A 13,081-nucleotide genomic window follows, 5' to 3' on the forward strand; every position below is an offset into this window, starting at 1 on the left:
CAGGCGTCCACTCTAAACTTCTATAATGTTGTTCAACAGCCAGCCGCAGGGGGCCAGAGGGAAGGAGGCCACGAACAGAGTGATGAAACCAAACTGGATCACTGTGTAGGAGAGGGGAGGAGATATGACGCGTGAGATACAGGGACACGGTGTCCTCTGAAGGAGAGCAGGATATCTTTGCAATGAGTATTACATTTCTTTAGAGGGTATGGCTGTTTCTCATTCATGTTTCTACATTGATTAAGTAGCTGTTTCTCAACATGTTTTATTAGAGGGTATGGCTGTTTCTCAATTCATGTTTCTATATTTTATTAGAGGGTAAGGCTGTTTCTCAATTCATGTTTCTATATTTTATTGGAGGGTAAGACTGTTTCTCAATTCATGTTTCTACATTTCTTTAGATGGTTATGGCTGTTTCTCAATTCATGTTTCTACATTTCTTTAGAGGGTATGGCTGTTTCTCAATCATGTTTCTACATTTTATTAGAGGGTAAGGCTGTTTCTCAATTCATGTTTCTATATTTTATTAGAGAGGTAAGGCTGTTTCTCAATTCATGTTTCTACATTTGATTAGAGGGTAAGGCTGTTTTCTCAATTCATGTTTCTACATTTCTTTAGAGGTATGGCTGTTTCTCAATTCATGTTTTCTCAATTTTATAGAGGGTAAGGCTGTTTCTCAATTCATGTTTCTATATTTTATTAGAGGGTTAGGCTGTTTCTCAATTCATGTTTATGTTTCTACATTTCTTTAGAGGGTGTGGCTGTTTCTCAATTAATCTTTCCTCGATTTCTTGCACCCCCTACACTTTTCAAAATGCAAAGGGAGAAGATACAACGTCCCTCCCTCGGATCTCCTCCTCCAAAACATTTGAATAAGGAGGTGAAGAGAGAAGATACGAGGAATCAATGAAAGACTAATTGAGAAAGCGCCTACAGTGCATTCGGAAAGATTTCAGACCCCTTGACTTTTTTCACATTTTGTTACGTTACAGCCTTATTCTAAAATGGATTCAATCGTTTTTTCCCCCTCCTCATTGTCTTTGCTGTGTGCTTAAGGTTGATGTCCTGTTGGAAGGTTAACCTTCACCCAAGTCTGAGGTCCTGAGCAAGTTTTCATCAAGGATCTCTCTCTACTTTGCTCCATTCATCTTTCCTTCGACCCTGACTAGTCTCCCAGTCCCTGCAGCTGAAAAACATCCCCAAAGCATGATGCTGCTGCCACCACCATGCTTCACCGTAGGGATTGTACCAGCTTTCCTCCAGACGTGACGCTTGGACTGGAGATGAGGCCGGAGGGGACGGCTGACGTCTTAACGGCTCTTAACCAATCATGTTATTTTGTTTGTTTTTTCGCGTTGTTCATAACTTGTTTTGTACATAATGTTGCTGCTACCGTCTCTTATGACCGAAAATAGCTTCTGGACATCAGAACTGTGATTACTCACCTCAAATTGGATGAGGAGTTCTTCTTCAATGAGTCGGACGCGAGGGATATACTACAGACACCCGATCAGGCCCAGATTCCCGTGATTCGCTGGTAAAGGAAACGTAGGTTTCGCGGAAAGAGATCAGGATGCCTTGTGAGGATCAGGAGACGTGTGGCTAATCTGCCTTTGCCTTCCGTCCTGCTAGCTAACGTTCAATCACTGGAAAATAAATGGGACGAACTGAAAGCACGTATATATCCTACCAACGGGATATTAAAAACTATAATATCTTATGTTTCACCGAGTCGTGGCTGAACGACGACATTAAGAACATACAGCTGGAGGGTTATACACATTATCGGCAGGACAGATCAGCAACCTCTGGTAAGACACGGGGCGGAGGCCTATGCATATTTGTAAACAACAGCTGGTGCACGAAATCTAAGAAAGTCTCAAGGTTTTGCTCGCCGAGGGAGAGTATCTCATGATAAGCTGTAGACCACACTATCTACCTACTATCTACCTGAATTTTTCATAGCCGTCTACATACCACCACAGACCGAGGTTGGCACTAAAACCGCACTAAATGTGCTGTATGCCGCCATAAGCAAACAGGAAAACGCTCTCCCTGACTGAGTCTGTAATACCAACATGTTTCAAGCAAACCACCATAGTCCCCGTGCCCAWGAACACGAAGGTAACCTGCCTAAATGACTACCGACCCGTAACACTCACTTCTGTAGCCATGAAATGCTTTGAAAGGCTCGTCATGGCTCACATAAACACCATTATCCCAGAAACCCTAGACCCACTCCAATTTGCATACCGCACCAACAGATCCACAGATGATGCAATCTCTATTGCACTCCACACTGCCCTTTCTCACCTGGACAGAAGAAACACCAACACCACTGTTCAAAAGTTTGATGTCACTTAGAAGTTTCCTTGTTTTTTAAAAAGAAAATCAGCTTTTTGGTCCATTAAAATAACAGCAAATTGATCAGAAATACAGTGTAGACATTGTTAATGTTGTAAATGACTATTGTAGCTGGAAACGGCAGATTTTTTTATGGAATATCTACATAGGCGTACAGAGGCCCATTATCAGCAACCATCACTCCTGTGTTCCAATGGCACGTTGTGTTAGCTAATCCAAGTTTATCGTTTTAAAAGGCTAATTGATCATTAGAAAACCCTTTTGTAATTATGTTAGCACAGCTGAAAACTGTTCTGATTAAAGAAGCAATAAAACTGTCCTTCTTTAGACTAGTTGAGTYTCTGGAGCATCAGCATTTGTGGGTTCGATTACAGGCTCAAAATGACCAGTTTCTTTTGAAACTCGTCAGTCTATTCTTGTTCAATATGATGTTATTTTAATGGACAAAAAAGTAGCTTTTCTTTCAAAAACAAGGACATTTATAAGTAACCCCAAACCTTTGAATGGTAATGTATGTGAGAATGCTATTCATTGACTACAGCTCAGCGTTCAACACCATAGTGCACTCAAACCTCATCACTAAGCTAAGGACCCTGGGACTAAACACCTCCCTCTGCAACTGGATCCTGGACTTCCTGACGGSCTGCCCCCAGGTGGTAAGGGTGGGTAACAACACATCCGCCACGCTGATCCTCAACACGGGGGCRCCTCAGGGGTGTGTGCTCAGTACCCTCCTGTACTCCCTGTTCACTCATGACTGCACGGCAAGGCACGACTCCAACACCATCATTAAGTTTGCTGATGACACAACAGTGCCTGACACTGATAATAATGAGACAGCCTATAGGGTGCAGGTCAGAGACCTGGCCGTGTGGTACTAGGACAACAACCTCTGACAGAGATGGTTGTCCTGCTGGAGGGTTCTCCCATCTCCACAGAGGAACTCTGGAGCTCTGTCAGAGTGACCATTGGGTTCTTTGTCACCTCCCTGACCAAGGCCCTTCTCCACAATTGCTCAGTTTGGCCGGGCGGTCAGCTCTAGGAAGAGTCTTGGTGATTCCAAACTTCTCCCATTTAAGAATGGAGGCCACTGTGTTCTTGGGGACCTTCAATGCTGCAGAAATGTTTTGGTACCCTTCCCCACATCTGTCCTCGACACAATCCTGTCTCGGGCTCTACGGAGATGTCCTTCGACCTCATGGCTTGGTTTTTGCTCTGACCATGCTGTGGGACCTTATATAGACAGGTGTGGGCTTTCCAAATATGTCCAATCAATTGAATTTACCACAGGTGGACTCCAATCAAGTTGTAGAAACATCTCAAGGATGATCAATGGAAACAGGATGCACCTGAGCTCACATTTTGAGTCTCATAGCAAAGGGTCTGAATACTTATGTAAATAAGATATTTCTGTTTTTTTGTTTATAAATGTGCTAACATTTAAAAAAAGTTTTTCGCTTTGTCTTATGGGGTAATGTGAGTAAGATTTAGGAGAAGAAAAAAAATACTTGATCAATTTAGAATAAGGCTGTAAAGTAACAAAATGTGGAAAAAGTCAAGGGGTCTGAATACCTTCCGAATGCACTGTATGTGTATAGTTCTGTGTGTCCCTGGCTGCAGTACTCACCCATCTCCAGGTACTCATAGAAAAGACCCAGATGGCTAAAGTTCTGCAGGTCATGGTCCTGCTCCCAGCGGCTGTACAGGCTCTCAGGGTGGCTACGGGCTTTACGGCTCCCCCACCAGTTCAGMAGCCACCTGGAAGTATCAACACAGTGGTCAGAGGTACTGCTCTTCACATTTGTGGCTAGAATGTATAGAAAACGTTTTAAAAAAGGGGCAGAATCCTAAATTGACATCTGCATGCGAGACTCAAGTGTTAGCGAAAATCTTTCATTATTAACATCAATACATGATTTACCCTAAAGTCCACCGTTAAGTCAGAGTAAAAGACATCTTAAGTTAGGTATTGGCCCCAAGACGACATGTTTACAGACCTTAGGTATGGTGACAATGTCAGAATGAATACTTACGGGACCAGAGCTTCCTGGATGTTACCCCACACCTGTTTGCCTGCCATCACTATGACCAGCTGAGTGGTCAGCTCAATGAGACATCCACCTGGGTCACACTGGGGAAGGACAGACGTGTGGTCAAGTCAAGTCCAGGTTTCTCATCTTCCTCACAGCGGGCAATACTGGTTGCATGGTCAAGTTGTACTGGTTGTATAAGGACATTTTGCTAACGTTGTTTTAGCAACCAGAAAAATCAGTCTATCTGGTTGTAACCAGGATATCTGACTCGATAACAACCAAACCCACAACGTTTTGACCTCGTTATGAATTGGACGTCTTAAACTGGTTGTAACAGAGACCAGTTGGTTGTAATCTCGTTAGTAGACACTAGGTACTCTACCTCCTCGTTCCTCAGCTTGRTCCAGCCGAACATGTAGATGTAGTCTCCGGGACGGCCGACGAACTTCCCCTTGAAGAAGGCCACGTAGAAACAGGAAGAGTAGTAGTTGACGAACTGGAACAGAAACATCTTGACCGTCAGCTTGTTCTCGTACTCCAGGTGCGTCTTGGGAATCTCTGAGGGSGAAAAAAACAACAACATTCACAACGAGGAGAGGCTACAGTAAGGTATTGATCCGTCTATCGTAAATCAGCATTCGACTCACTGAAGCAGGGCTGCGATTGTCTTTTTTTAACGACGTCGTTCATATTTTCATGGTCAGGATGCAAACACAATTTTGGTGTTGTCTTTTTAGCAACCACAAATAAGTATTTATCTGTTTCTAACCTGACTTAAAACATCAATATTTCTCTCTGCCCTCTGTTACCCCATGCGTACATCTTACCAGTGATCCAGACAGCTACTCTCTATCTTACCCATGTCAGTGATCCAGATGGCCACTCTCTCATACATCACATTGAGGATCATGATGATGACGAAGTTGATACAGGAAGCGGTGACAGAGGTGGCGAGCTGAGGGGTGATGATGGAGCCCACCATTTGGATGTTATTGGTGGGGCTGTCCTTCATGATGCTAGCAAACGCCGCGTACACCGCCAGACGGTACGCTATCACCCCGATGATACACGCTATGATCAGGGAGATCTGAGGCAGAGAAGGGGATTGGTGAAGAGAGGGCATAGGCGTGAGAGTGTACATAAAGGGACAGATACAATTCAGGAAGTTATGTGAAATTGAAATGAAACCGAATTGACTGAATTTGAAAAGGAAATGAGGCCAAAACCAGACATTTTACACGTACTAGTGGAATAGAAAAGGTTTCACACACAGGCAAATCACCACCACATCAACACAGAATTAAATAGTAAAGAGTAAAAACAATACCATCTAAAAAAAAAAACACAAAAGTATGGTGCACATGCTTATAAAAAATCATGCACATTCAGCACACAGTTTCGGATCCATAAATATCGTAAAAGTATCTCTCAATAATATTTCCAAACATTTTCTATAATGTTCTGAGAAATATGGAAGATTTGTTGGTGAGGATAAGGAGTGATGATGATCATATGAAGAAGATACTGATGAAGAGGAAGGTGAGGAGAGGAAGAGGAGACAGGAGGAGGGAGAGAAGGAGAGGGGGGAAGAGGAGAGTGTAGAGGAGTAGACAGGAGGGAAATAACAAGAAAAGGAGGACGAGAGGGAGGAGAKACTAGAAGAGGAGAGAGAGAAGGGAGCTGAGAACAAGGGAGGAGAMGGATGAGGAAGGAGGGAGATGAGAACAAGGGATGAGAAAGATGAGGAAGGAGGGAGAAGAAAGATGAGGAAGGAGGGAGATGAGAACAAGGGAGGAGGAAGGAGGGAGATGAGAACAAGGGAGGAGGAAGATGAGGGAGGAGGGAGATGAGAACAAGGGAGGAGGAAGATGAGGGAGGAGGGAGATGAGAACAAGGGAGGAGAAAGGAGGGAGATGAGAACAAGGGAGGAGGGAGATGAGAACAAGGGAGGAGGAAGATGAGGGAGGAGGGAGATGAGAACAAGGGAGTGGATGAGGAAGGAGGGAGATGAGAACAAGGGAGGAGGAAGATGAGGGAGGAGTGAGATGAGAACAAGGGAGGAGAAGAATGAGGGAGGAGGGAGATACAGAGTAGACTATCATGAATAAATGCTCACCCAGAATATGACGGTGGCTCCAGACAGGAATGTACGAGCACACTGGGATTTTGCGGGAAAGTATGGTTCCATCTCCTACAACACCGTAACCAAGCAAAGCAGGGACAAACATGCACAGTCAGTCACCATGGTTACCATTCGGCTACTGGTGAAGACATGTCATACCAGAGTTGGGTTCAATTCCATTTCAATTAGTAAACTGAAATTCAGATTCCAGTTTTTCCTCATATGGGGAAATTAATTTAAACGGAATGGACCCCCAAACCCTGTGTCATACTTCAMACCTGACCCCAGACCAGTTCACTGACCCACTGTAGCCCTTTCCTGGTGAATCCATGCTTTAATTAGCCAGGTCCCAGAGATAGTCAACGTCTATGGTTCTGGTCATTGTCGTGACCGTGGCCATGGCTCTACAGCAGAACCAGATCTAGACCACCAGGCTATTAAARACGACCACAACTCTGTTTTAACTTTGGAACATCAAGGCTTCCGTAGTTCACCAGGTAAAACGCTGCAGTTAGCTTCAGACATCTTCCATCCAGACGTGAGTAAGCAACACAAGCCAGGCCCGCCAAACAACTCCTGCCAAACCATCTCTCCACGTCACAACAAACCGGCATTCCTCTTCCCTCTGTGCCAGTCTTACCCACAACACCACGGTGGCCCAACACAGGAGCACTTTGCCCACTAGATCAGCTGCTGTCCTGTCAAGGACCCACTCCTCCTCCTACAGTACAGTTACAGACAGGTGGGGTGAGGAGGTGGAGGATGAAGATAGTGAGGATGTGGAGGGTGAAGATGTGGAGGGTGAGGAGGTGGAGGATGTGGAGGGTGAAGATGGTGAGGATGTGGAGGGTGAAGATGGTGAGGGTGAGGAGGTTGAAGATGTGGAGGATGAGGAGGGGGAAGATGGTGAGGATGTGGAGGGTGAAGATGTGGAGGATGGTGATGTGGAGGGTGAAGATGTGGAGGATGAAGATGGGGAGGGTGAAGATGGTGAAGATGCGTGGGTGAAGAGGTGGAGGATGATGATGTGGAGGATGGAGGATGAGGAGGTGGAGGGTGAAGACGTGGAGGATGAGGAGGATGAAGATGTGGAGGGTGAGTATTTGGAGTGTAAAGATGTGGAGAGTGAGGAGGTGAAGAGTGAAGATGTGGAGGGTGAAAATGTGGAGGTTGAGGATGGTGAGGATGTGGAGGGAGAGGATGTGGAGGGAGAAGATGAAGGGTGAGGCTATGGAGGGTGAAGATGTAGATGGAGGGTGAAGTAACAGCCCTCTTTATCCATGTCCTATGGTGAAGATGTGGATGGAGGGTGAAGTAACAGCCCTCTTTATCCATGTCCTATGGTGAAGATGTGGATGGAGGGTGAAGTAACAGCCCTCTTTATCCATGTCCTANGGTGAAGATGTGGATGGAGGGTGAAGTAACAGCCCTCTTTATCCATGTCCTACTTGTCTTTTAACTTGCTGAACAACTAAGCTTCATCAGCAATGTTGTTTGTAGTCAAATCCAGACATAAACATACTGTATGTATCTAGAATATAAACTACAGCGCAATAATCACACCGTATTATTTGTAAAGCATTCAACAATGTAATGCACAGAAACAATATGGTAACACAAGCCCCTAAACCCTTAACCCTAACCCCTAACCCCAACCCCTTAACTCTAACCCAGTGTTATGATGCAGATAAGTGATGGTAACACAAGCCCCTAAACCCTAACTCCTAAACCCTAACCTCTAACCCATAACCCCCCAACCCTAACCCAGTGTTATGATGCAGATAAGTGATGGTAACACAAGCCCCTAACCCTAAACCCTTAACCCTAAACCTTTAACCCCTAACCCTAACCCAGTGTTATGATGCAGGTAAGTGATGGTAACACAAGCACCTGTGTGACGGGGTTGAGTCTGCGGCTGGTACACTTGATCTCGTACTCTGGTCGTAGTTGAAGCTGCTGCTGCTCTTCCTCAAAGTCCACCAGGTCCCACTCATACTCCAGACGGGCCTGCCGACGCTTCCAGAACTCCAGGAACAGAGTCACTGCAGAAGGACAGGATGAGGAGACAGAGTTAGGCCAAAAGGAGACTCTGTGGAAAGGCTTGGTATAACTTTTTTATTTTTTTACTAGTAATAGTTTAGCATTGTGTTAGATATCCCTCATCTCTTCAGTGTCCACTATATTCAGTAGGAATTCACCCACATGACAGAGCATTCATACAGATGAGGCTATAGGCTGGGTACACTCTCCGTGTCGTATGTTTGGCGAAAGGTCGCTGGTTCAAATGGTGGAAAAATATGCCGATGTGCCCTTGAGCAAGGCACTTAACCCTAATCGCTGCTGTAAGTGACTAAAATGTAAAACATGTAACTGTAAACAGGTCCCGACTTCAGACTAGAGAGGCTCCGCTGTTATAAAGTACAATAGTACTCCAAGAGAATGTCTGTTTTTCCAGTTGTAGTTATTGGCAGCTGCCACTAGGGGGTACTCAGGTCTAGTCATGCACATTTACAGTACTCAGTGCCTGTCACTTACCCCAAATCCCCATGAATATGGCAAAGAAAACTGTCCCCACATTGTCAAACATATGCGATTGCTGAAAGAAGAAAAAAACAGAGTAAGTTCATAGATAAAATAACATGTTTTAAAAGCAGAACACATGAGAGGATCGAAAACTCCTGAGAGATATGTGTCTACAAATTGAACACATTTCCATTTTTATTAGGATTATTATTTGTTACATTTAACCTTTATTTAACTAGGCAAGTCTGTTAAAAACAAATTCATATTTACAATGACGGCCTACACCGGCCAAACCCGGACAACGCTGGGCCAATTGTGCGCCACCCTATGGAACTCCCAATCACGTCCGGTTGTGATATCAATCAACCAATCAATCAAATGTATTTATAAACCAATTTTTACATCAGCTGATGTAGTGCTATACAGAAGTGCTATACAGAAACCCAGCCTAAAACCCTAAACAAAAAGCAATGCAGATGTAGAAGCAMCCTGGATTCGAACTAGAGATTAAACCTTAAATTATTAGAGATTAGACCTTAAACCGCTGCGCCACTTGGGAGCCCTAAAACAATGATTATCTTTATATCTTCACAGTGTAAAGCCTGGGTGTACTTCTTACCCAGGACGAGTTACACGTTGAGTTGAGCTTCCAGTAGCCACACGTCTTATCACACAGCGGACACATGATAATGTTGCCTCCAATCTCCTCACTGCAGATTTCTTTACTGAAACAACGAAGAATGACGGAGAAGGACATAAGAAAGATATTTCAAAGCAACGTAAATGATAGCGTCATGATGTCGTGATTAACACCACCGGTGTAAGGTAGTTACAACACCTACTCAATCAAAACATTTTTTTTTTTTTCTACATTGTAGAATAACAGTGAAGACATCACAACTATGAAATAACACATATGGAATCATGTAGTAACCAAAAAAGTGTTAAACAAATCAAAATATATTTTATATTTGAGATTCTTCAAATAGCCACTCTTTGCCTTGATGACAGCTTTTCACACTCTTGGAATTCTCCCAACCAGCTTCATGAAGTAGTCACCTGGAATGCATTTCAATTAACAGGTGTGCCTTCTTTAAAAGTTAATTTGTGGAATTTCTTTCCTGGTGATCAGTTGTGTTGTGACAAGGTGTGGGGGGGGGGGGGGGGGTGTACAGAATATAGCCCTATTTGGTAAAAGACCAAGTCCATATTATGGAAAGAACAGCTCAAATAAGCAAAGAGAAATGACAGTCCATCATTACTTTAAGACATGAAGGTCAGTCAATACGGAACATTTCAAAGGTTTATACAAGTGCAGTCACAAAAACCATCAGGCACTATATGACACTGGCTCTCATGAGGACCGCCACAGGAATGGAAGACCAGAGTTACCTCTGTTGCAGAGGATAAGTTCATTAGAGCCTCAGAAATTGCAGCCCAAATAAATGCTTCACAGAGTTCAAGTAACAGACACATCTCAACATCAACTGTTCAGAGGAGACTGTGTGAATCAGGCCTTCATGGTCGAATTGCTGCAAAGAAACCACTACTAAAGGACACCAATAAMAAGAAGAGACTTGCTTGGTCCAAGAAACAGGAGCAATGGACATTAGACCGGCAGAAATGTGTACTTTGGTCTAGAGTTTTGGTTCCAACCGCCGTGTCTTTGTGAGACTCAGTGTGGGTGAATGGATGATCTCCGCATGTGTATTTCCCACCGTAAACCATGGAGGAGGAGGTGTGATGGAGTGTGGGTGCTTTGCTGGTGACACTGTCTGTGATTTATTTAGAATTCAAGGCACACTTAACCAGCATGGCTACCACAGTATTCTGCAGCGATACACCATCCCATCTGGTTTGGGCTTAGTGGGACTATCATTTGCTTTTCAGCAGGACAATGATCCAACACTCCTCCAGGCTGTGTAAAGGCTATTTTACCAAGAAAGAGAGTGATGGAGTACTGCATCAGATGATCTGGCTTTCACAATCACCTAACCTCAACCCAATTGAGATGGTTTGGGATAAGTTGGACCGCAAAGTGAAGGAAAAGCAGCCAACAAGTGCTCAGCATGTGTGGGAACTTGTTCAAGATTGTTGGAAAAGCATTCCGGGTGAAGATGGTTGAGAGAATGCCAAACGTGTGCAAAGCTGTCATCAAGGTAAAGGGTGGCTATTTGAAGAATCTCAAATATAAAATATATTTTGATTTGTTTAACACTTTTTTGGTTACTACATGATTCCATATGTGTTATTTCATAGTTTTGATGTCTTCACTATTATTCTACAAATGTATAAAATAAAGAAAAACCCTTGAATGAGTAGGTGTTTTAAAAGTTTTGACCGGTAGTGTAGGTCTAACTGTATTAAAACATACGAGCTACATTCTCAGCCACCTTAGCTAGAGTCCCAATCATTGAACGTATCAATCTGACATCCGCGGACAACGTACAAATGTATAATAATTACACTCGTTACTGCTTACACCAACAATCCTCTCAGATCAACAGGATTGGGGATAGGAGGATAGGAGCTAGGGGCTACACAACATAAATGTAAGGGGCTAGTGGCTAGGGGTTGAATTGGGATTCATGGGCCCTCACCTCCAGATGTTGTCATCGAAGGTGAACAATCCATAGAGAAAACAGATCAGGCCTACTACCGCAGCGAAGAACAGCATCTCAGTGTAGAAACCCAGCCAGGCAAAGTAGATCCCAATCTTCTCCCCGTAATACTTCCTGTTATGGGAAATACAACACAACCACTCAAACATCTTCTCCCCGTAATACTTCCTGTTATGGGAAATACAACACAACCAATCAAACATCTTCTCCACGTAATACTTCCTGTTATGGGAAATACAACACAACCAATCAAACAACAACAAGCAGGTGGTGACCTCCAGGTCAGGTCTATCTAGTGTCTAAAAATAATGGGCAGACGCAGTTACAGTTAACGACCTGGGCACTGCAGTTTACTTTTAAAGGTGAATTCAGCTTGCAGAGTTTACAGCAATCAAGATCTCTTGGAAATATACTGTAAGGTCTGTCACTCTGCCTAGGGGGTTTGTGTATGTTGGATTATACAACGGGTGGGTCTAATCCTGAATGCTGATTGGTTAAAGCCGCATTCCAGCCGGTGTCTATTCCACAAGTTACCACACACTAAATCTATGACGTTAAAATGCCTATTTACTCTGTTCTATCTGACTGCGCAATCCATTGTATCATCAGCCCAGCCAGGCAATTTATAAACTTGATCTCCACTATAAAAAGCATATAGGCATTATCTCACATTTCTTTTAGACTAATATTTTATTTTCAACAGCAGAGATTTATATCAACCTTGCTGTCTGATACTTAGTCGAGGTAATTGAGGTAATATGTACATGTACATGTTACACGGTTGAAATGCTTGGAACTTAGAACCTCAACACGAGGTGAAGAAAATAACTCACCTCCCAGACTAGACCAGAACATCGCCAGGCTGCAGCTGCGTGTGTAAAGTGGGTCAAACCGTGACTATCAATACGAGGTGGAGAGAGGAGAAAACTCCCCTCTCGGGGAGTAATCCATGGCTTCTGGTTGCGGTATGTACATACAGTCACTGTGGCGACTAGGTCATCGATGCACTTATTGATGAAGCCAGTGACTGATGTGGTGTACTCCTCAAAGCTATCGGAAGAATCCCAGAACATATTCCAGTCTATGCTAGCAAAACAAGTCTTGTAGTTTAGCATCTACTTCGTCTGACCACTTTTTTTATAGACCGAGTCACTGGTGCTTCCTGCTTTAATTTTTGCTTGAAAGCAGGAATCAGGAGGATAGAGTTGTGGTCAGATTTCCCAAATGGAGGGCGAGGGAGAGCTTTGGACACTTCTCTGTGTGTGGAGTGTTGTATTGTGTCTTGTCCTGTTGTGTGTTGTGTCGTGTTATGTTGTGTTGTGTCATGTTGCGTCGTGTTGTGTCGTGTTGTGTCATGTTGTGTCGTGTTATGTTGTGTTGTGTCATGTTGTGTTGTGTCATGTTGTGTCGTGTTGTGT

The 13,081-nt window shown here is 43.8% G+C and overlaps 1 pseudogene; it reads right to left on the minus strand.

Annotated features, from left to right (window-relative positions):
• The window catches only part of LOC112075528 (anoctamin-5-like), a 25,693-nt pseudogene extending 13,862 nt beyond the window's left edge, over positions 1-11,831 (minus strand).
• Positions 11,832-13,081: the final 1,250 nt, after the last annotated feature.

The sequence above is a fragment of the Salvelinus sp. IW2-2015 genome, unplaced genomic scaffold (genome assembly GCF_002910315.2).
Source record: "Salvelinus sp. IW2-2015 unplaced genomic scaffold, ASM291031v2 Un_scaffold3220, whole genome shotgun sequence".
Lineage (NCBI taxonomy): Eukaryota > Metazoa > Chordata > Actinopteri > Salmoniformes > Salmonidae > Salvelinus > Salvelinus sp. IW2-2015.